The sequence below is a fragment of the Trichosurus vulpecula genome, chromosome 6 (assembly GCF_011100635.1).
Source record: "Trichosurus vulpecula isolate mTriVul1 chromosome 6, mTriVul1.pri, whole genome shotgun sequence".
NCBI classification, from domain to species: domain Eukaryota; kingdom Metazoa; phylum Chordata; class Mammalia; order Diprotodontia; family Phalangeridae; genus Trichosurus; species Trichosurus vulpecula.
Genome location: NC_050578.1, coordinates 13393265 through 13416809, shown reverse-complemented (window position 1 = coordinate 13416809; position 23545 = coordinate 13393265). Strand labels below are relative to the sequence as shown.

The following is a 23545-nucleotide window of genomic DNA, read 5'->3' as shown; positions in this document are numbered from 1 at the left end:
TATGTTTTTCTCCTAAGCATGACTTGGATTTTCTTTGGTAGGCCAGGAGAAGAAGGACAGGTTTAGGGGCAGGGAGGTGAGACAGCTACCACAGCAGCTGTGTTGAGGATGGACTTGACAAGAGGAAGGCTTGAGAATGGGACATCAGCTAGGAGGCTATCGCAGTGCAGCGGTCCAAGTGAGAGGGAATGAAAGAGCCGGAAAGAATTATTTCAGAGACAGAATCCAAAAGCCTCTGCAACCAAGTGGATGTACATAAAGAGGAGAGGGAACAATCAACGGAGGCTGGAAGATTTTGAGTCTGGCTGACTGGGGGAAATGGTGGTGATAATCATAGAAAAAAGAAAACTGGGGGAAGAGGAAAGGAGAAATTTGGGGAAGAAAACAACAATTTTTCTTTGGGATATGTTGCATTTGACACGATGGTAAAACCTCCGAATAGAGACATGTAACAAGCAGGTGGACGCGTCAGGACCAGAGCTCAGAAAGCAACATGTGGAAATAATCCCCAGTCTAAAGGAGGAATGGACTGCCGTGTAGCATCAGTGGAAATGGTTCAAAGAGAAAAGAAATGGCCACCAGCATGTTCAATGCATTCTTCAGGCAGAGGTGTACCAGGTAACTTCAATGTTTCTAGCCACTGGAAGCCAAGGTTTCCAGCCCTTCCCTCAATAACCTGGGCAATCTGCCTCTCTCTTTCAGTACTCTAGAGGCAGCTGGGCGGGCAGCAGAGCTGTGGGCCTGGAGTCGGGAAGACCCGAGTTCAAATCTGACTTCAGATACTAGCTTTGTGATCCTTTGTGACCTTTACCTCTGCCTCAGTTTCCTCAACTGTAAAAAATGGGGAGGCTAACAGTAGCACCTGCCTTGAAGGGCTGTCATGAGAATCATATAGATACCTGTAAAAAACACTCGACAGTGCCTGGCACATAGTAGGTGCTACAGAAACGCTTATTTCCTCCCTCTCTCTGTGGGAGGCAGTTTGGCTCAGTGCAAAGAGCACTAGATTTGGATTCCGGAGAGACCAGTTTCAGTGTTGCCTCTGACACTTACTAGCTGTGTGACCATGGACAAGTCACTTAATGTCTTGAGACCTCAGTTCCCTCATGCGTAAAAATGGTCACCGTAAGGCTCATTTCATAGGAGTATGAAGGCAAGGTCTAAATGATATACACTGAGTTGTTTTAAAAGTCCTATATAAATCACAACCTCTCGCTATCTTTTACCTTTTATGCCCCTCTTCTCCCCTCCACACTGAAGCCTTCAGGTCTTTAATCACTCGTTCACCTTGCCTGTAGCCTCGGACCCCTTCATTCCCTTCCTTGCCCTTTACTCTGCTTCTACCTCCTTCCATTGTCACTGATTTTCTGCTCTGTCACAGCCCCGGCTCCAGGGTCCAACATCAGGATATTCTGGAGTCGTTCCCCATCTATCTCCTTCTCCCTTGACTCACAGCTCCCTATCCCCTTCTTCCGGACGAATCAATACAATTTTACCTACTGCGTCTACCTTCCAAATCAAACCCTAGAACAGTCTCTCTAGATCCTGCCTCGGTGGCACTTTCGGTTGAGGTACGACTATCATGCGCCGAAATATACTTGGAGAAATAAAACCTACCCCCCACTACACACACACACACACACACACACACACACACACACACTTTTTTTTAGGACCTCATCTGTTAGATCTTATGGGAGATATCTTTTTACCCCAGAGAAGCCGCACACACATTTTCTAGACAAATAAAACTATTACAACATTATAGATCTTTTTTTTGAGACTATATTTTCTTGCCCTGCCAATGCTAGAAGTACAGCAGTCAGTCATAGACTAGATCCCAACACAGACCCGCACAGAAACTCTGCCCTGCTCCATTTCCAACTGGGTTGTAGCAGCTCTCTCCCTCCTCCTCACTCTGCAGCTCCCAGGGGCTCACCACGTTGGTGGTGCCAGGCGGTACAGATAAACAATCAGCTTAGCCTACTGCACCTCATAACTCCCAACACAATTAAACCTAAATTATAATTTAAGTGCTTACTAATTATCAAAAGTAATTATACATTTAGATCTACGCAAAGTTCATAAACAAAAACCAAGGAATATGGTCACCTTGCCTCCCGTTAATCATGAAAGGTTTTAGAAGAGAGAAAACAATCGGCTTATTCTCTTACCTGAATACTTTAAGACAGGGGCTACGATTCTTATTGATTGGTTGGGATCTGAATTGCTATCATTTTAAGTCTGGAGCCAGAGATTATCAGAATACTTCCCCCATTTTGCCCTTTCCCTCCTCTCCCTCCACTGAACCCCTACAGTCCTACAACCGAAGGCAAACATTCCTTATTTTATCATCCAGGAAGACTTGATAATACTATGCAAGTAGCATAGACTTCATACACTGTGAACAAATGCTAAAAGCCCAGGAAATTGCAGAGTCAGTCAAGAATACTATCTTAGCTTAGGAGGGAATATCATTTCACAGAGCTGGTGATTTAGTCTGTGAAGCTGGGCTTTCTTCCCAGACCTTGCAAAGAGAGAACCTTAATGGCAGGCAAAGAGGTACTGGATCCCTCACCTATCCTGAGAACCTTGCACTTTCCAGTTCCTTACAGCCACTAAGCTTCAACAAAGCACTTCATCTTTACCTCCTTTCATGTGCCGCTTACACTAGAAGGGGCAACTGATGCAGAAATGTGCTTGGTCCTTTGGGGTATTCTGAAATGGTGGAGCTTCTTTAAATCCCAGGTGCACAGAATCATGCCCCCTCAAAACTCTAGGATGGAAAGTACTTCAAGGACCAACTCTTAATGGCATTCTTGCTATACGCACAACCTTCACGTGCCACCGGCCAACTAGAGGTTACCAAAAGAATGGTCTGAAGACTAATATTTTTGTTAGTAAGACTAAAATTTTTGTTAGTCCCCCTTCAAAAACGGTTCTCTTAAAAGTTTCTCGGAACAGAAAACAGGATTGAAATCTGAGACAAGAAATCCATTTCCAAGCTACCCAGGCGTGTTCCATCTCCATTAGTCTCCTACACACAAAAAATAAGGCCTAGGAAATACCAACTTGATTTTCTTTTGTCCATAGGTAACTGGTTTAAATTCTTTGGACCAGCTATCAACAATGCGGCAACATGTAGACTCAGAGAATCTGGGTTCGAATCCCAGAAAAGCCACTTCCTACCTGCGCAGGTCACATGTATAAAATGAGAGGGGTGCACTAAGAGAGTTTTTAAGGCATCTCCCGCCTTTAAAGCTGTGATTCTATGATCCCAGCTCAGTAATTGATGATGGTAATAACACATAGTACTTCAAGGTTTGTACTTGTGTACTTAACGCACGTATCATTATGCTATAGTAAGAGACAACATCCTTGTATTTCAGGACATATCATTATGACGATAATAGTAATAAGGTTTGTAAATCAATTAGAGCTTTATCTTATACTGTGATTTTATTTGATTCTCACAAAAAATTCTATGAAATACACACTACGATTTCCCTTTTTATAGACGAGGAAACTGAGGTTAAGAGACTTGTCTAGTGTCACATGAGTTGTAAGTGTCTAAGACAGAATTTGAACCCTGGTCTTCCAGCCTACAAGTCAGGCAGCTAATCCAATGTGTGTGGCACCTTCATCCATTTAGGTGGTTTCATGCAGCCTTTAAAAGCTTTTCAACAATACCTGAAAAGTAGGGATGGTTTGAGAACTGTTGCTCCCCTTTTTCCAAAATCATGACTGTAGGCTTCCCAGAGGAATGAGGCCTTCCTTCACTGCCTTGAAGTCACCTAGTCTGTCCCCTATCTAAATTCCATTAATACGTCAACTATATTTTATCTTTTGGTCTAATTAAGGAGTCAATTGCAACCACATAGGAAAATATCTTTTATTTCTCACTACTCTAACACACACCTATTACACGGAGCATTTCTTAGTCGTCTGGTTTCTTTGCTAATTATGAACCAATACTCCCTGGTTGTAATAAGCCTGGCTTTCCCTGTCTCTGGGTGGCTAGGTGGTATAGCGGATAGAGTTCCAGGCCTAGAGTCAGGAAGACTTATCTTCCCAATTTCAAATTGGGCCTCAGACCACAACTAGTTGTGTGACCCTGGGCAAGTCACTTTAACCCTGTTTGCTTCCATTTTCTTATCTGTAAAATGAGCCAGAGAAGGAAAAGGCAAACCTCTTCGGTATCTTTGCTAAGGAAACCCCAAGTGGGGTCACAAAGAGTTGGACACAACTGAAAATGACTGAACAAGAACAAAAAATGCTTTATCTCTGGTCTAACCGAGTTAGATTCATCTGAGTGCCTTTTTAGGAGGAGTAACAGAATTCAGTGTGGAATTAACAAACACTTTCTAATAAATTAGATGCATTAGTTGGAATATCTTAGGGTCACAGATTATTTGCCCAAAAATTTTAAGTGAAAGTCAGTCTTGTCCTCCCACTTTGGAGACAGTTCATTTCTCTACACTCATCTTCACAATCTTGGAGTCATCTTGGACTCCTTCTTTTTCCTTAACCCATATATCCAATCAAATGCCAAATCTTGTTGATCCGATCTGGCATCCAGCCCTTTCTATCCACTATTGGTTCACACGACCCAATGCTAGGTCAAGTCCTCCAGTTCCCTGTGGCATCTCTGCCTCCAGGCTCTCCCCCTCTCCAATCTATCTTTTACATCTACCAAAGAATTACACAGGCCCCAGGTTACTCATATGCTCAATAAACTCCAGGGGCTACTATCAAATGGGCTCCAGCTCATCTTTCCAAGCTTATGATATATTATTCTATTTCATTCACTGTACAGTCTAGCTAAACCAGCCTTCTTGCTCTTCCTCACATGGGATATCCCATGTCCAGGCCTTTGTACACAAGTCTCCCACGATTACCATGCATCCCTTTCTCATTTCTGCTTCTCAGAACTGCCCGTTTCCTTCAAAGTACAATCCAAATTCAAAGGCCTCACTACCTGAGGGCTTTCTTAATCTCTCTGAGCTGCTCATGTCTTCCATTCAAAATTGCCTGGCACATACTTATCCATTCCCGCTGTCTCTTACTATATAATCTAAATTCCTTGATGGGAGGGACTCTTTCATTCTTGTATTTGTAATCCCAGCATGGGTGATGACTAAAAACAATACCAAAATGGTCTCTGGCATATATTGTGTAGTAGGACCTTAATGAGTGTTCATTGATTGATTCAGAACCTAACAGTGCTGAGAAATAATTTTTTTATTAAAAAGCAATTATCCTCACTTATTTCTACATATACACATATGTAAATATATATATTTATATACATGTGTGTGCATATACATGTGCATGTATACATATGTATTTGTATATATACACACACATATATATAAATTTCCCAACTACATCTTAAAACATTTTTCAAAACTTTTTTTTAAAGTTTTGAGCTCCATATTCTCTCTCCCTCCCTCCCTCTCTCCCTCTCTCCTCCCACTCTGAGAGGGTAAGTGTAGTAGCAATTAGATTTGAAGATCTTTCCCACCCATTAACAGGCCATGTGACTTACATCACAGGAAACCTAAGTTACATGGTGGGAGGAGCTTCCTGACAGGAAAAGGAGATGTCACAGGAAATGCAGAGAGAGAGAGAGGTGTTATGGCTGCTAATGGCTGCTCTTTGATTGTTAGAACTGAGCAGGCTGACTTAGTTGTACTGTGAGTTTGTCTTTGGTGAAGACCCCAGCAGCAGGTAGGAGAGGTTTTGGGACGGCGAGTCTGCAGGATGTGATACAGTGTTTTAAGTTCCTTGCTGTTGTGATAAAGTGGGCTAACTGGCTGTGGAAGCTAAACATCTGGTTATGGCATATGATTTTCTGGCGTCTGAATAAATGTTACACTTCTTTTACCTTCTTTATGGAGAGTGTCTCATACCTTGTGATACAGAACTACATAGGCATATTCATGATTATCACTGACGTTGTGTTTATTGCCTTATTGTTACAGTAAGCGATCAGATATAGGTTATACATGTGTAACCACATAAAACATTTCCATATTAGTCATTTTGTACAAGAAGAATCAAATAAAAGAAAAAGAATGAAAGAAAGTGAAAATAACATGCTTCAATCAGTATTCAAATAATATCAGCTCTTTCTCTGGAGGCGGATAGTATGCTTCATCATTACTCCTTTGGGATTGTCCTGGATCACTGTATTGCTTAGAGTAGCTACATCATTCACAATTCTTCATTGTACAATTTTGCTATTACTGTGTATGACATTCTCCTGGTTCTACCCACTTCACTCAGCATCAGTTCATGGAAGTCTTTCCAGATTTTTCCGAAATCATCCTGCTTGTCATTTCTTATCATACAATAATATTCCATTACAATCATATATCACAGCTTGCTTAGCCATTCCCCAATTGATGGGCATCCCTTTAATTTCTAATTCTTAGCCACCACAAAAAGAACTGCTATAAATTTTTTTGTACAAATAGTTCCTTTTCTCTTTTTTAAATTTTTTTTTAGTGTCTGGGATATAGACCTAGCAGTGCTACTGCTGGATCACAGGGTATGCACAGTTGTATAGCCTGTTGGGCATAGTCGCAAAATGCTCTACAGAATGGTTGGATCAGCTCACACCTCCACCAACTGTGAATTAGTGTTAGATGTCACTGTTAAGGCTTAAAGTATTTTGCTATTACATTTCACTCAAGAAGTTTCTGTGGTCTTCAGTTAAGCCCTAGTTTTTTATCTGGGGAGTGGGGAGGGCAGACTTAGAATGCCCTAGACCAAAGAATGTCACAATACACAACCAGAACTAGCCTAGTCCCCTGCTCCCGGTTCTCTGCTCTGGAGATGAATGGAATCACATGCTATTCTAGACCAAATCCACCCTTGGGGTGCCCTATCTTGAGACATAATTTAATAGCATGACCTGCATTCCCCAATCACCAGGAAAGAAGTTAAATCTTAGGGGAAGGTACAAGGAGTAAAGTAGCTATCTTGCTACTTTTTTTCCATACTACCTGGTATAATTTCACATTAGCTCTACTCAGAACTAACAAAAGACTTTATATCTGGGACCTATTAAGTCATAGGATTTTGGATCAAAGCTAGAAGAGCTCTTGTATGTCTAGCCAACTCCCTTATTGTACTGAGGGTGAAGCAGAGGCCTAGGGAATTTAAGTCACTGGCCTAAGGTTATGGAGGTAACATATCCAGTTCATTGCTAGGATTCATATCCAAATCCTCTGTAACACCAAATACAGTGGTCTTTCCACTGTACTACATTGGTTCCAGCTGGCCCAAAGAATTTAAATTTAGCTTTGAAAACCTGAGCCAAACTTCTTAGGTTTGCAATACACTGCAAGGCTATCTTTGCTATTTCAGCTTCTCCACCTTCTCAACCTCTCCATGAAATGAGGAAGCTCTTTAAAGATTCCATTTCAAAAATCTTAGAAGTCCTGATGTAGATGTTCCTATAGTAGGATATAGTTTCAAACATGTGCTCATTGAAAAATTACCTGTAAGACAAGGATCTAATCTTAGTTCCTAAGCTTAGTATCACTGAAAATCTGTAAACACCATCTTTCCCTTGTACCCGAACATATTGAGTTCCTGAATTTACATTCAAAGCCGCAGAGTACTTCTGTGAATGTGAAAAATTTGGCAAGAACAATTCCTCACAGCCTCCAAGACGTTTGGGGGAAAAACTGCAACATGTTGTGCATTAACCCCTAGGCAACTAGACAGCCCTCATCGGTTGACAAACAAAAACATTAGCTGCCCCACCCCCTTCCAGCACTTCAAAACAATCTACAACATGTGCAGCATCATTTGGGAAAAGCTTTATAACATTATTAGCATGTTGCATAAAAGCTGAGCCACATAAATCCTAATTAGTTTGCTCTGCTAGTTTCCTCTATCCCTCCATTAGCTTCTAATGTTCCACCACTATTTGTAACTTAACCAAGTACAATAAAGGAAGAACAGATTAGGAAGGCCAATTTGTTGAACAGGTAAGAAAGCATTTTAATTAGTTCTCAAATTCCAACTATCAACAGAACTTTAAACCCATTTGCAAGTGGAAAAGCAGAAATTAACTATTCGAAATCTAATTTGCTTTACTGAATGATTAAATCTTATGGTGATGGGCTGAATGCACAAAATTTTATATTATTTAAAATGTTCATAATAAATGCTGCAAGAGGTTATTAGAACCATGACAACAGAGATTAGATGGTTTGGAGTTTTGTTTTTTTCTGTTTAACAACTTAATGTTTGGTATGGATCTTTCCAATAATAAAGCCACCCAGGATGCTAGATTCAAACTCTATTATACACAGGGAAGCCTGAAAGGGACTTTAGAGATAATTTGTTCTAGTTTTATACAAAGAGAAAATGAGGCCCAAGAACATGGAACAATTTGCCAAGGTAACGCTACTAATAATAGGATCATTGATCTATAACTCATCGGGACCTTTGAGATCACCTAGTCCTATCCCTCTAATTTTACAAAGGGTAAAAAGGAGACCCAGTTGAAGGTGAGCCCCAAACATCAGAGTGGGATTTGAACCCCCTGTCACCTAACCCCAGAGCTAGTCTCCTTTCCACTGTATCATCCCGTGACACTTCCTGGGCACTTCTTTCCCTATTTTTTCTTTCTCTCCAAAAGGACTAAGTTTGTATCCACACGAAGCACATTAAGTGGCCTTCATAGTCTGGTGTGAGTGGGGAAATTCCGTCCATTGTGGCCAACATTCTAGGCATGAGGCTTTCCGGATTGAGTTAGACTGGTTCTCAGATCCCAGCCCTAACTCCTTTACCACATCTGTACTCAGAGCTTGGCAGGGTTTGCCAGCATTTGTATTCTGTTGGCATAGCCTTTTAGTGATGGAACTCGATATCAGTGGAGACTCTTCACTTGGGAGCAACAAAATGCAAAGCATCATCAAGAAAGTTATTAGAGATGAATAGAACGCTAGCAAACATACACACAAATGCTGTACAATTACCCTTGACTATCTGATGCTGCACCTCAAAAAGCATGAACTGGAATGGACCTTAGACGTTATCTTGTCCCAACACATCGCTTTACAAACGGGAAAACATTTGGCTCAGAGGGGAGGAAAGACTTCCCCGAGTTACACAGCAGGAAGGACCCTCTCTGGCCAAAAACATCTCTCCTCCTAACCTACCCACGTACCTGAAATTTCTATCACTTCCCAATACTTCTAGTTAAGGTGTTGCTCTTCCACAGGGCTCCTATTAAACACAATAAAGTTACCTAGAAGAGGCAAAATTAATCTATTTGTAGCCTATTCCTATGGATAAGCAGAACTCTGAGGGAATGGGACACAAGATGGGCAAGTTTATTTATTTTTTATTTTTAAAGACATACTTTGCAAATTTACATATCATCCTTGTGCAGGCAGGGGCCATGCTAATCTGTGTGTATCATTTCAATTTCAGTATATATGCTAATGAAGTGAACACAGGACAGGTAAGTTTAATAAATAGTTCCTCTATCCTTGTCCTGCTACTTGAATCCGAAATGAACCAAACCATTCTATCAACCAATATTTACCTACCATTCTCCAGGTGCTGGGGGCACCACCCACAACTCTCCTGACAATCTGATAATCTAAAAGGTTCATTACAATGATAGCTTAATGAGGATGCCACATTCTAGGAGGTGGTCTGAGTTGGGGTATGCTAATTTTTGAGTCACTTTTTGCCCTCATTCAGATTCACAAAACCCCCCAATACAATTTTAATACAGTGGATGGGCCTCGTAAAATGGGAAGGGACACAATTCAAAGAGAGACAGCCAAAATGACAGAGGAAATGGAGTGGTTTTCTTAGTTCAAAATAAAGAAGTTAATAATTACATGCACTGGGCTTTAGTTTCTTCATCTATAAAAATTAGAGGGTTCAATGAGATGGCCTCTGAATTAATTACCTTTTACCTCTAAATCTATGATCCTAGGAAAGTGGTAAAAAGAATAGGATAAATGAAAATTTTTCGGAAAAGCCCAGAATTTCCTACATAGGTACTGTGTACTCCAGGTCAAATGCAGGTAGCTCAGGGCCCAAACCCAAAGTTTCCATGATAGGTGGTTACTAACCTATGGAAGGAATCATTCCAAAAGTCCCTGGGCACTAAAAACAAACATATAAATAAACTAAATACACACTGGATATATCTGAGGAGCATTCTATTAAGAGAGGCTGGCAGACACCAAAAGCAAATACAGAAGGACCCTTTCTGCCAATTTGGCTTGCAAATACAAGAGACTTGGAAATATTCGCTACTAATCCGCCCACGTCAGTCACTCTCTGCTTTGCCTAACTTCCTGGCAGCACTATTTGACCCTAAGCCTCTCCAGTATGAACCATGGCCATCTTCTAAACACAGACGGATTGCTGGGCACTACATGGAAAACAGTTCAGCCTGCAGCCACACAGTTAATATCTGACCACTGCAGGGAAGGGGAGGCATGGGGGGAGACAGGTTAGGAATTCCCTATCATGTTTTAAGACCCAACTAAGAAGGCTGAGAAAACTTGAACTGAAGTGAGTACTGTAATAAAATAAAACTCAGAACCAGGTTAATCTGACACATATTGAACGATATGCATAATCATTATTGTGCTACATGATAATTAGGTATAACTAGTAAGCAATTCAGCGTAAATGACTATAATTACAACTACCTCTATACTGACAAACCAAGCATTTCTGGAGTCATTTAAGCGAAAGGGAAGAGAGAATGGAAAGTCTGTGAGGTGCTATTAGGTTCTTTAGATCCAAGATTCATAAGAGAGGGCGGGGGTGAGGAAGGACGGGTTTGGGCAGAGAAGTCCTTAATCCAGATATGCTAACATATTATTGCCTCATACATGCTTTAAAAAAAAAAAGTAGGACAAAGGTAGAAACTGGCTTTCAAGGTTGGCGAGAAGAGGGAGAATTTGTTTCCAGAACAATATAGCCCCTCCCCTCTTCAGTGAGGCCTAGAAGGAGGAAACTTAGAAAGTAAGAAGAACTTGGAAGTGAGAAAACCAAGAGGAATCAGTGGTGCCTTTGGCAAGAGAGGGGCTTAGAATGGGAGTGAAAGAATATTCCTATTCCTCCAAGACTAGTCTAATTTAAGGATTTGGGGTGGGGAAGGGGTGCTCTCATCAATGTTAGAAATTCCCACTGTAGAAATCCCCTCCATTCCTTCCACTCAAGAGACTGAGAATTGCCAGCAGACACTGAGAAGTTAGATGACTTCACCCAGTAAGCAGACAGATCTGCCCTACCACCTCCCCACCTGCAGCTTTTGAGCTCCTTTTTGTATGTGGTCTTAACTTATTAGATTATCAGCACTTTGAGGACAGGAACCATCTTTTTATTTACATTTGTATCACCAGTCTTAGCATAATGCCTGACACATAGTAGGCCCTAAATAAATGTTCACTGACTGAGTTAGGATTGCAACCCAGTTCTTTCTGACTCCATCCTCTACAATCCAGTAGCATCAAACTCAAATGGAAATAGACCTCTGCTGGCCAGAGAATGACTTAGAAAACCACACATTAACATTATCTATGTTACGCTGTGTTTTTATTTATTTTGTTGACTATTTCTCAATTACATTTTAATCTGGTTGGGGGGAACAGGAAATGTTGGCAGACATGTTTGACATCTCTGCTATAGGCTCATTCTCTATAAGTTACAAAGATGGTAGAGGTACACATGTAAATACTTATATACATATATATATACATACACACACACACATACACACACACACACACACACACACACATATATATACATATATAGATATACACAAACATGCACATACATACATATATAAAATTTCGGCTCATCAAGAAGCAGGGTAAGTAATAGGAAGGATCATATGCATACTGAAAAGCAAGGCTCAGTATCAGGTTATCACTACTCTGGGTACTAACTAAGTAGGAAACTCCTATGGGGAAGAAGCAAGACAACAACCTAACTCAACTTAAAAAAGGAGGTTAGTATCATTAAAAGGAAAATACTCGTTTGGTTGTAGATAATGGTGTTTGTCTTTTAAGGACAAAGCTATTTATTCTCCTTGGCCTTACCAAATATTTCAGCTATTGTCTTTTGCCCTGCCACCTTAAACTTTAGTTGCTTTGAAATCTTTTGTCTTGCTGTTCATGAAAATGCTTTTGGTGCTTCAGAGACATAGTGATTTCATTGGCCTGTGTACCCTCTCCACAGATGCAGGTGGTAAGCCCTCTTTGTGTTAATAGAGTCTTCAGGATTGCTGCAGCCAAAGGGATTATCCATGGGTGGCCAGCCTGCTGGTCATGTACAACTGCCAGGCTGGTCCTTGGATGACGGGAATACAATCAATAGCCAGGTCCTAACATTTTAGTTAGGATAAAGCATTGCCTGTGGGAAGCAGGGTCACCTTCACGCCAGGCTAAAACATGTAGGACCTTAGTATGTGAACATGTACATATATATTTAATGTGTATATATGGATATGCTGGTACATACATATAGAGGAATCTATATAGACAGCTCTAATGATACCTCTATTTGTATATACATCTATAGGATACACAGCTTTCTATAACAGTTCTAAGGATATCTGTGTATCTTTGTATTTATATATGTATGTATAAGTATCTATATCCCTGAGTAATGGTAACCTGAGATTGGGACTCATTGTCCAGCATGCATATGATACCTTGCTTTCTGATAAACTGAAATAATTAAGGGACCAGGCCCCATTCGAATTACATTCCAAGTGATGCAGAGTAGGAAGAAGGCTTTGCACCCTTCCCACTTAAGAATCCAGGAGCCAGCTGGCCCCAAGCCTGTACACGTCACTGTCCAACCATGACAGGTCCTGAAGAACCTTCTTGTAAAGCAAGGCGGGCAATGAATGGGCTTATAATTGCTTCCATATAAACTAAGGTATGCCAGAAAGCCGTGGATAGACCACTTCCTGGAATCAGAAAGTTCAAATCCAGCCTCAGAGACTTACTAGCTCTGGGCACACTTTTTGCCTTAGTTTCTCAACTTTAAAGTAGGGATAATAACAGCACCTATCTTGCAGAATTGTTGTGATGATAAAATGAGATAACATTTGTAAAGTGCTTTGTATGGTGCCTGGCATGTAGTAGGTGCTATATAAATTTTTATTCTTTCCTTCCCCACCCCCACCATGTGTTCCAGATTTTGTGCGTGTCTATATGTATAAATCTAAGTGTTGAGATGTGTATATGCACATTTGTGTGCCCACATGAATGCATGGTGATGTATGCCCCAGATCTGGGGCACATACGGTAACAAACCTTATAATGCAACAGCAGGCTCTCTGTTCTGTATTCTACTTGCTCATCCAGGATGGAGAGAACCCAATTTGGATCAGGACTAAGGAAGAATATAAGCAAAGGCTTCCTTTGGTAGAGAGAGTAGGTCTTCAGAAAAGGGAAGGGTTTTAGGAGAGGCTTGCTGCAAAGCATAACACAAAATCTGGCACCCTCCTTCACCTTTGGCCTGGCAGCAGAATAACAGTCATTCCTGATCATGCCAAGGGGCTAATGAAGGCTATGATGCCGCACAACAAAACAAGCAATTTAAACTGTTTCTCCTGAAACTGCATTACTACACCCAGTAATACCTGAAGCTAGAACCCCCCCCCCTCCACCCCACCCAGAACTTGAGGAATAAGGCTATTACTTTTTCCAAGTTGAGCCCTTCTCAACCAGCACCTCCTCCTCCCCCAAGTTGAATGAATGAAGGAATAAATAATTTTTTAAATAAATCTGTTCATTTGTCTTCTTTTTTTTTTGGAAGGGGGAAGGCAAGGCAGTTGGGGTTAAGTGACTTGCCCAAGGTCACAGGGCTAGTAAGTGTCAAGTGTCTGAGGCCCCATTCGAACTCAGGTCCTCCTGACTCCAGGGCAGATGCTCTATTCATTGCGCCGCCTAGCTGTCCCATAAAGAATTTTTTAAGTGCTTGTGATGTGAAAAGCCCAGTGCTAAGCACTGGAGATACACAGCTAAGACTCCTCCTCTCAGGGAGTTCACGTTCTAATGGCAAAGACACCACCTATGGAAAGTTTCGGCTGCAAATCAGAAAGGTTTCATGGTCCTTAAGAGTGTAGACGCAAAGTAGATGGTAATACCTCTTATTAAAGTCATTTCGACTGACAAAAATCAGTTTCCAACACAGAACCACAGGACAAGCTGACCTTCCCAGGATCAACAGGTCACTTCTAATCTCATCACTAAGCCTTGGATACCATCTCCTTAGCCTCCACTCTCCTCAGATTAGAGGACTGAAGGGTGGAGTCATAAATTCCTCCCAAAATTTTCCTTCAAAGTGGGCAGAAGCCCAGTTTCAACTATTAGACTGTAAGCTCTCTGAGGCAAGGGCTTTCTTTTTCTAATCTGTATCCCCACAATTTAGCACAGTAGTAGGTGTTTAACGAATGTCATTGAAATGAATTTAATATGGTCCCTTAATTTTTTTATAAATTTGTATTTATCTTTTGCTGTTACATCACTTTCATTTCCTGTTTTCCATGATTTCATCCATATAATTATAATAATAATATAACATTTCTTGCCTTCTTAATGGATGGGGGAGGGACTGGAGGGAGGGAGAGAAATGGGAAATAAATAAATAAATATATATATATATATATATATATATGTGTGTGTGTGTGTGTGTGTGTGTGTGTGTGTGTGTGTAAATTTTTTAAGTGACCTTCATTTCCAATTATACCTCTTCCTCTCCCCAGAAAACAATCCCTTCTAACAAAAAAGAGAGAAAAAGCACAGTTCAGCAAAATTAACCAATGTATCAATTGAATGACCCACCTCTGCAAAGAGAGGATGCAGGGGCATTTTCTCCTCTCTTTTTTCAGGGCCAAACTTGAATATTATATTACACAGTGTTCGGCTTTGATTTCTTTTATTATTACTCTTTCTATTTACATTGTTCAATTCACTGTGTATACTGTTTTCCTGGTTTTCTTTGCTTCACCTTGCGTCATTTCATATAAAATCTTCCCATGCTTCTCCCCCTTATTTTTAAACACTGAGCCCAGACCATCTCAACGTACCAATTCAAATCTCTCTCATAGCTTTGCCTGAAGGAATTTAATGTAATTGTTTTTCATTAAAATTTCACCAGAACTATTAACACAATGCATCTCTGGCAGTATAACAGCATCTTTGAATTTTTTCTCAATAATATCTTTCTCCACAATTAAGATGACTCTGATGAAGGTACATTAAGAATACTGAATTGGGGGTGGGGGCAGTGTTTATAAGCTGTAAGATACAGACTAATTAGAGAACCAATGAAGAATGAAAAGCAAAAAGCATAACTGAGGGGTTGACTGGGAGGAAAGGGTGAGGAGAAGTGGGTGAGGACTCCATCCAAATTCCAATGCCTTCCTTCTTGACACCTAAACCATCACTAATTGATTAAGGAAATGCTTTTTAAACAGTAACTATGAACCACTTGCTACAGACCAAAAAGCTAACCTAACAGTAGAGCTCGTCTGCTACTGGTAAAATACGTGATTTTTAACTATGAAATTCATGGCAAAAAGAAAAATGCTTGGACAATTCTAGAATCACCTGATGGGGGGAAAGAAGAGCAAGGACGTATTATTCTGTCCAAGAAAAAAGTAACAAACCAAAAATTTTAAAATGAATTAATTTTCCATTCTTAGTACTAGGAAGACCGAGAATGAACTAAGATAGTTCCCAACTTCAAGGAGATTAGAACTTGGGGAGGAGGGGGAGGTAAAGAAAGGTGATGCGACTTCCAGGGGTGGAGCCAAGATGGCAGCTAGAAAGCAGGGACTTGCGTGAGCTCCCCACCACGTCCCTCCAAAAAACCTACAAAAAAAGGCTCTGAACAAATTCAAGAACTGCAGAACCCACAAAATAGCAGAGGGAAGCAGGGCTCCAGCCCAGGACAGACTGGATGGTCGCTGGATGAGGTCTATTGTGCATGGAGTGGAGGGGAGCACAGCTCAGCATGGGAGGCAGCAGGACCAGCCAGACCAGGAGCCGGGCAGAACAGGCCCTAGCACCCTGAATCAGTGAGCTGTGGCAGTTACCAGACTTCTCAACCCACAAACACCAAAAACAACAGAGAAGGTTAGTGGGAAAAGCTGCCAGGGACAGAGTTCACGGTTCACCCACCACCCCAAGGGCAGCGGGGAAGGTGCAGCTACAGAACTACAGCTGCAGTTACTTCCGGCCCCAGGCCCACGTAGTAGGAGGAATTAAGTGGCGGATCAGAGCAGGAGTGCACAGTCTGCTGAAGATTTGCATCAGGTCCGGGTTGGTGGTTCTTGAGAAAGGAGGAGTGCTGGGGTGGCAGAGCTGGCTGTATAGAAATAGCTCTGAAATCAATGGCACATCCCCTCAAGCTTGGAACAAAGTACTCTTTGCTCTACAAGCAGTCATACCCCGATGAAAAACTCAAGGGTCAAGTAAGTTGGCTGGGAACATGGCCAGGCAGCAAAAACGCACCCAGATTCAGTCTCAGACTTTGGAATCTTTCTTTGGTGACAAAGAAGACCACAACATACGGCCTGAAGAAGTCAACAAAGTGCAAGAGCCTACACCAAAAGCCTCCAAGAAAAACATGAACTGGTCTCAGGCCATGGAAGAACTCAAAAAGGAGTTAGAAAAGCAAGTTAGAAAAGTAGAGGAAAAACTGGGAGGAGAAATGAGAAGGATGCGAGAACACCATGATAAACAAGTCAATGACTTGCTAAAGGAGACCCAAAAAATACTGAAAAAAAAATTGAAGAAAACAACACTTTAAAAAATAGACTAACTCAAATGGCAAAAGAGCTCCAAAAAAGCCAATGAGGAGAAAAATGCCTTGAAAGGCAAAATTAGCCAAATGGAAAAGGAGGTCCAAAAGACCACTGAAGAAAATACTACCTTAAAAATTAGATTGGAGCAAGTGGAAGCTAGTGACTTTGTGAGAAATCAAGATATTATAAAACAGAACCAAAGGAATGAAAAAATGGAAGACAATGTGAAATATCTCATTGGAAAAACCACTGACCTGGAAAATAGATCCAGGAGAGATAATTTTAAAATTATTGGACTACCTGAAAGCCATGATCAAAAAAAGAGCCTAGATATCATCTTTCAAGAAATTATCAAGGAGAATTGCCCTGATATTCTAGAGCCAGAGGGTAAAATAGAAATTGAAAGAATACACAGATTGCCTCCTCAAATAGATCCCGAAAAGAAAACTCCTAGGAACATTGTCGCCAAATTCCAGAGCTCCCAGGTCAAGGAGAAAATACTGCAAGCAGCCAGAAAGCAACAATTTGAATATTGTGGAAAAACAATCAGGATAACACAGGATCTGGCAGCTTCCACATTAAGGGACCGAAGGGCTTGGAATATGATATTCCAGAGGTCAATGGAGCTAGGATTAAAACCAAGAATCACCTACCCAGCAAAACTGACTATCATGCTCCAAGGCAAAATATGGACTTTCAATAAAATAGAGGACTTTCAAGCTTTCTCAGTGAAAAGACCAGAGCTGAATAGAAAATTTGACTTTCAAACAAGAATCAAGAGAAGCATGAAAAGGTAAATAAGAAAGAGAAATCATAAGGGACTTACTAAAGTTGAACTGTTTTGTTTACATTCCTACATAGAAAGATGATGTGTGTGATTCATGAGACCTCAATATCATAGTAGCTGAAAGGAATATGCATATATATATATATATATATATGTGTGTGTGTGTGTGTGTGTGTGTATACATATATATACATATGTGTGTGTCTATGTATGTATATGTGTAGGTATATATTACACACAAAGGGCACAGGGTGAGTTGAATATGATGGGATGATATCTAAAAAAATAAAATCAATTTAAGGGATAAGAGAGGAATATATTGAGAGAGGGAGAAAGGGAGAGACAGAATGGGGTAAATTATCTCGCATAAAAGTGGCAAGAAAAAGCAGTTCTGTAGGAAGGGAAGAGGTGGAAGGTGAGGGGGAATGAGTAAATCTTGCTCTTATCAGATTTGACCTGAGGAGGGAATACTATACACACTCAATTGGGTATCTTACCCCACAGGAAAGAAGGAGGAAGAAGATAAAAAAGGGGGGATGATAGAAGGGAGGGCAGACGGGGGGAGGAGGTAATCAAAAACAAACATTTTCTAAAAGGGTCAAGGGAGAAAATTCAATAAAGGGGGATAGGTTAGGAAGCAGCAAAACATAGTTAATCTTTCACAACATGAGTATTGTGGAAGTGTTTTACATAATGATACGCATGTGGCCTATGTTGAATTGCTTGCCTTCTTAGGGAGGGTGGGTAGGGAGGGAAGAGGGGAGAGAATTTGGAACTCAAAATTTTAAAAACAGACATTCAAAAAAAAACAACAACAACAACAAATAAAAGTTTTTTCATGCAACTAGGAAATAAGATACACAGGCAATGGGGCATAGAAATTTATCTTGCCCTACAAGAGAGGAAGGGAAAGGGGGATGGGAGGGGAGTGGGGTGACAGATGGGAGGACTGACTGGGGAATGGGGCAACCAGAATATACGCCGTCTTGGAGTGGGGGGAGGGTAGAAATGGTTAAAAAATTTGTAATTCAAACTTTTGTGAAAATCAATGCTGAAAACTAAAGAAATAAATTTTTTTTAAAAAATTGCATACCCCCCCAAAATAAAAATATTTCCCCCTAAAAAAAAGGTGATGCATGAGGAGAGATCTGTGAAAAGTCAGAACAGAAGATAGAATATGAAAAGGATCTCAGCTCTATTAATTTCCTATCTTACCCCAAAAAAGTCCCTTAACACCTCTCTCTGTACTTTACTCATTTCTTCTATAAAATGAGGGGATGTTACTAGATGACCTCTGAGGCCCTGTTTCAGCTCAACTGAGGACCCTATCATGGATGTAAAACCCAAACTGGCATACCAAATTTCAGCGGGGAGAGTTCACTCTCAGATCCTGGGAGTTCTTAAGGTTTCAATGGAGGAGAAAGACCTTGAGTTGGGTTTGACCGCGTCACATTTCCTCATTCAAACTCCAGTGGCTCCCTGTTGTTAAGTCCTGAATTTGACATTTAAAGCACTTCATAAACCTGGCCCTTTTCTACCTTTCTCCACTTTGTACATTTTGCTCTTCTCCACACATTGTGATCCAGGCAGGCTATTCCTTCCACACCATACTCCCTCTCTTCTCTCCATGCATTTACATTGGCTGTGCCTCATGTATAATCCTGTTCTCCCTCACTTCCTGGGCATTCTTGGCTTCCTTAAAAACTCCACTAGGAAGTCTTTCTTGGTCCTCCCTGCTGCTAGAGTGTTCCCAATTAAGGTAATCTTCTATCTCTTCTATATAATGATAATAATAAAAGAGATAGCATTTATATAGTGCTTTAAGGTTTGCAAAAATATTTTACAAATATTATCTCATTTGATCCTCACAGTAACCCTGGGGAAGCAGGTGTTATAACAATTTTACAGAAAAAACAGAGGCTAAGGGGGATAAGTGACTTGCCCACATAGCTGTTAACTATCTGAGATTGGATTTGAACTTGGGTCTTCCCGAATTCAGGCTCAATGCTCTATCCCCCTGTGCCACCTAACTTCTGTTAGTATCTTGTAAGTATGAACACACACACACACACACACACACACACACATCTCAGAACAGTAGTAAGCTAACATACTAATTAATATATAACATAATATATACTTAATTGGAGCACACAGTGCTCCAAAAGTCTTAGATCCATAGTAAGCTAACATACTAATTAATATATATATATATATAATAATAAATTAAACTAATTAATTGCACTAAAACTTTTGGAATATGGTCTCCCCCATTAGTCTCTCCTTAAGGGAAGAGGCTGTGTTTTTTGCCTTTTTTTTTGTATCCCTAGCATAATGTTTGGCACATAAATAAACTTGACTGACTAATTAATTTTAGCAGTAAGAGATGGTGGGGAAGAGGCAAGGAGAGAGCCTGTGTGACTTGCGTGGTACCAGCATGCCCCAAGGAACAAAGAGAGCAGGCTATGGATTAGCATGGGCTTGAGGAGTAGTATGGCTTGTCTGGAAAAGAGGCTATATGAAAGACCTGTGGGAGATAAGACTGAAAAGGAAGTTTGGAGCCAGGATGGGGAGTGGGGGTGGGCTGAAATGCCAGGATCAGTTTCTACTTTATATAGTTTTTGAGAAGTGACTAAACCCATTAATTAACTTCCTGGCAGAGAGATCCACCTGCTCACTAAGGAGGAGAAGCAGCTCAATACACTCAAATATGTTAAAGCAGAAATCACACTGTAAGATGCGTGAGGGTAAAGGTTGAGGAAGAAAGTCCACAGTGGAAACAACTCCTTCAGAGCTGAGCTCTTCTTCCAGTTAGAAAATTTCTGGCTCCCTGCCTCAAGGTTGGGTACTTTCTACATGAAAGAACAGTCAAAATCAGTTCAAACCCCTACATTGCCAAAATATCATTTGAGCTGGGAGAGCTACTGTCTCCTTCTTAAAGAGGACAGGCAGAGAATAAATCTGAAAAACATTTCTAAACCGAAGTGCAAAAACTTGCAGCTCCCTAAATGCATGCATGTTCTATCTTTTCAATGTTTCGCCCATTCCTTGCACCATTTCACAGCTGCAATGACCAGTCACAATACATTGTTGAGAACATCCTATTCCGACATGTCTTGGAAAATACTTCTAGAGCGTTGAGAAAGACAAAAGAACATTGGAGTCGGAGGTACAAATCCCAATCATCTGACACTTACTGGCTGTAGGACCTTGGGCAAGACAGAAGATTCATCTTCCTGAGTTCAAATCTGGCCTCAGATATTTCCTACCTATGTGGCCCTAGGGAGTCACTTAACCCTGTTTGCTTCAGATTCCTCGTCTATGAAATGAGCTGGAAAAGGAAATGGCATGCCACTCCAGTATCTTTGCCAAGAAAACCCCAAATGGGGTCAAGAAGAGTCAGACCCTACTGAAAATGACTGAACAACAAAAAACTTTAGTCATAGACTTGCGAGCTGGTACATCATAAAGCTATAGTTGGGCCTAGAACTCAAGTTTCCTAACTCCTAGGCCAATGTCTTATCCATGGCACCACAATGTACACTTCTGTAACTGTAAAAATAGAGACATGTAGCTGCCCACAGTTTTTAAAAAATCAGTCTGCTCTTGCCTTGAGTAGGTGGTAATACATAATACAACAAAATTAAAATCAAGCATAAGTTTCTATGGGAGATGTAAATGTGCATGGCTACTTTTAAAAAATTCTACTTAAATTTAAAAAAAAATTATGTTCGAGAATGAGAGTCTTCCAGTTTGGCTGTCTACCATCAGGACTTTCATCCAGTGTACAAGGGAGGAGTAAGGGGTTTGTCTGTGACATGGCAGAGATCAGAATCAGATTGGTCAAAAATCTGAGTTAGTCTGAGAGGCCTAGAGGCAAAAGGTCAGAAACCCATAATGCAGAATGGAATCTTCATGGGGGGCCATTACAGGAGCCCAGCAGAGAAAGGGAACTGGAAGGTCAAAAGCTTAAGTCATAGAAACAGGATATGTGGTCCACCCAGATAAGGATGGAAATAGTGTCAAAGGGCTTATAGGAAATTGTTGAGCTGGCTTAACTTGAAAGTCCGAAAGTTAACCAGCTAAGAGGCCCAGAATTGGTCCTCCCTCTCTGATGGCCTGGGTGGGTCATACTGTCTCCTAAATGGAAGGCGGTGATGTTAGGCCCTACCAACAACAACAAAAAATGAACCTAAATTTAGTGCCTGGGTATCTGGAGATCTGGCATCCAATCTTGGCTTAATCAATTTATCAGCATCGTGACTTTAGGACAGTCATTTCCTCTTCCGTAGAATGAGCAGAGTGGAGGCTCAGTTGGATAAAGCACTGGACTTAGAGCCAGTAATACCTCTAGTACAAATTCAACTTCAGACATTTACTAGCTTATGTGACCCTGGGCAAGTCACTTAACCTCCATCAATCTGTTTCTTCATCTAAAAATGGGGATAATCATAGCACTTACCTATACAAGTTACCTAAATTATTATTAATAGTACCTGCCTCCCCAGAGTTGTGGTAAGGATCCAAGGAAATAATATTTTAAAAGAACTTTGCAAACCTTAAAGCACTCTGTAAATACTAGCTATTATTATCACTGTAAGAGTCCTTAAAGTTTACTTATTCCAGGATTCTAAGAGGCATTCCTTTCTGGCTGATACCTACTTCTCTTCTCCCAGTTACATATACACACACATACCCTCCTATTTTCCTACTACATGTGTCATAATCAACGTCAACTAATTTTCTCCAGGAAGCCTGAATTCACTACCATGGGCTTAGGCTTAGATTTGTGGGTTATTTTTTTTCTTTCTTCAAACTTCCCATTATGCAAGAATTCCTACTAAGAAAAATGATTTGAGTTTTCATAATCTGAACTTCAACAGGTCTATGGTCTCATCAGAGAAAATAGTATTAAACTTTGAATAACTTAGGAACTCTGTTCAATACAATGACCAACCACGGATCCAGAGGACTCATGATGGATGAAACATGCTATCCACCTTGAGATAGAGAGCTGATGTGCTCAGGATGCAAAATATGCACGTATGCATTATGTATGTACACACATACATAATACATACACATGTAACCCCTGTCCCAAAGCCCACTCTCTCTCCCATGTGGCCCATCCAGTACAAGGGGTGGGGTGGAGCTGGCAGGTGTTGCTTCAGTTGTAATCAGTCTTTGAGCTTCTAGTTGCTTTAAATGTTTCTGGCTTTCAGTTTCAAGAAGGAAGATGGGTGAGGCGAACCCCACTTCAGGCTGCTGAAGGAAAAGACTCTGGGAAGAAGGTGGCATGAGAAGAGCTGGAGGTCTCCATTGTGTCCCTAGGGGCCTATGCATATGGAGAGCCGTCACTGTGTACTGTAGTTCCAAAAGACAGCAGAATAGACATCTCTAGCCTCTTCTCCCTCCTACCCTTCTCCAAGGGAGACTGTCTTTCCTTCTGGGAAGGGAACAGGAGGTTGGGGCCAGAGACTGCTCTGCTTTATTCAGAAAGAGAGAAGGTACCAGGCTAGAATTATATCTATCTGCTTGCTTTTGTTAGTCTAGGGTATATGTTCAGGTTCAATCTCACTTCGGATCACTCTTTTCATTGTTGAATGGGGAAGCAGGATCCCAAGTTCTGTATCTAAGGCTTGTCCTCTTTGCTACCAAATACCAGTTCCTCAACAAATACAGATAGCGAATAGCAAAGAAACTCATTTATCCAATACTAGCCAAAGGGAAATTAGAGAAGGTATACATAGGAGGATATAGACCATTCAATACAGAGTAAAGTGGCTCTTCCCATTTGGTGCAAAGTAAGTCGGCTCAACTGAGAAAGTTCTAGATCTTACCCAAGGGAAGCTGCCCAAAGTCTCTAGTGTAGCAAGCTAGGGATAGGGTCCCTCACACAGGGCAGGGAATTCATCTCCAACATCAACTATACC

The 23545-nt window shown here is 40.9% G+C and overlaps 1 protein-coding gene and 1 non-coding gene across 3 annotated transcripts in view; both read right to left on the bottom strand.

Annotated features, from left to right (window-relative positions):
• GALNT7 (polypeptide N-acetylgalactosaminyltransferase 7) overlaps positions 1 to 23545 on the bottom strand; it is a 210518-nt gene that overhangs the window by 167625 nt on the left and 19348 nt on the right. The gene's annotated exons all lie outside the window — the stretch shown is intronic.
• Positions 9376 to 9480, bottom strand: LOC118855630. Its single transcript, XR_005010793.1, has one exon. It is a non-coding gene; the product is annotated as a U6 spliceosomal RNA (small nuclear RNA).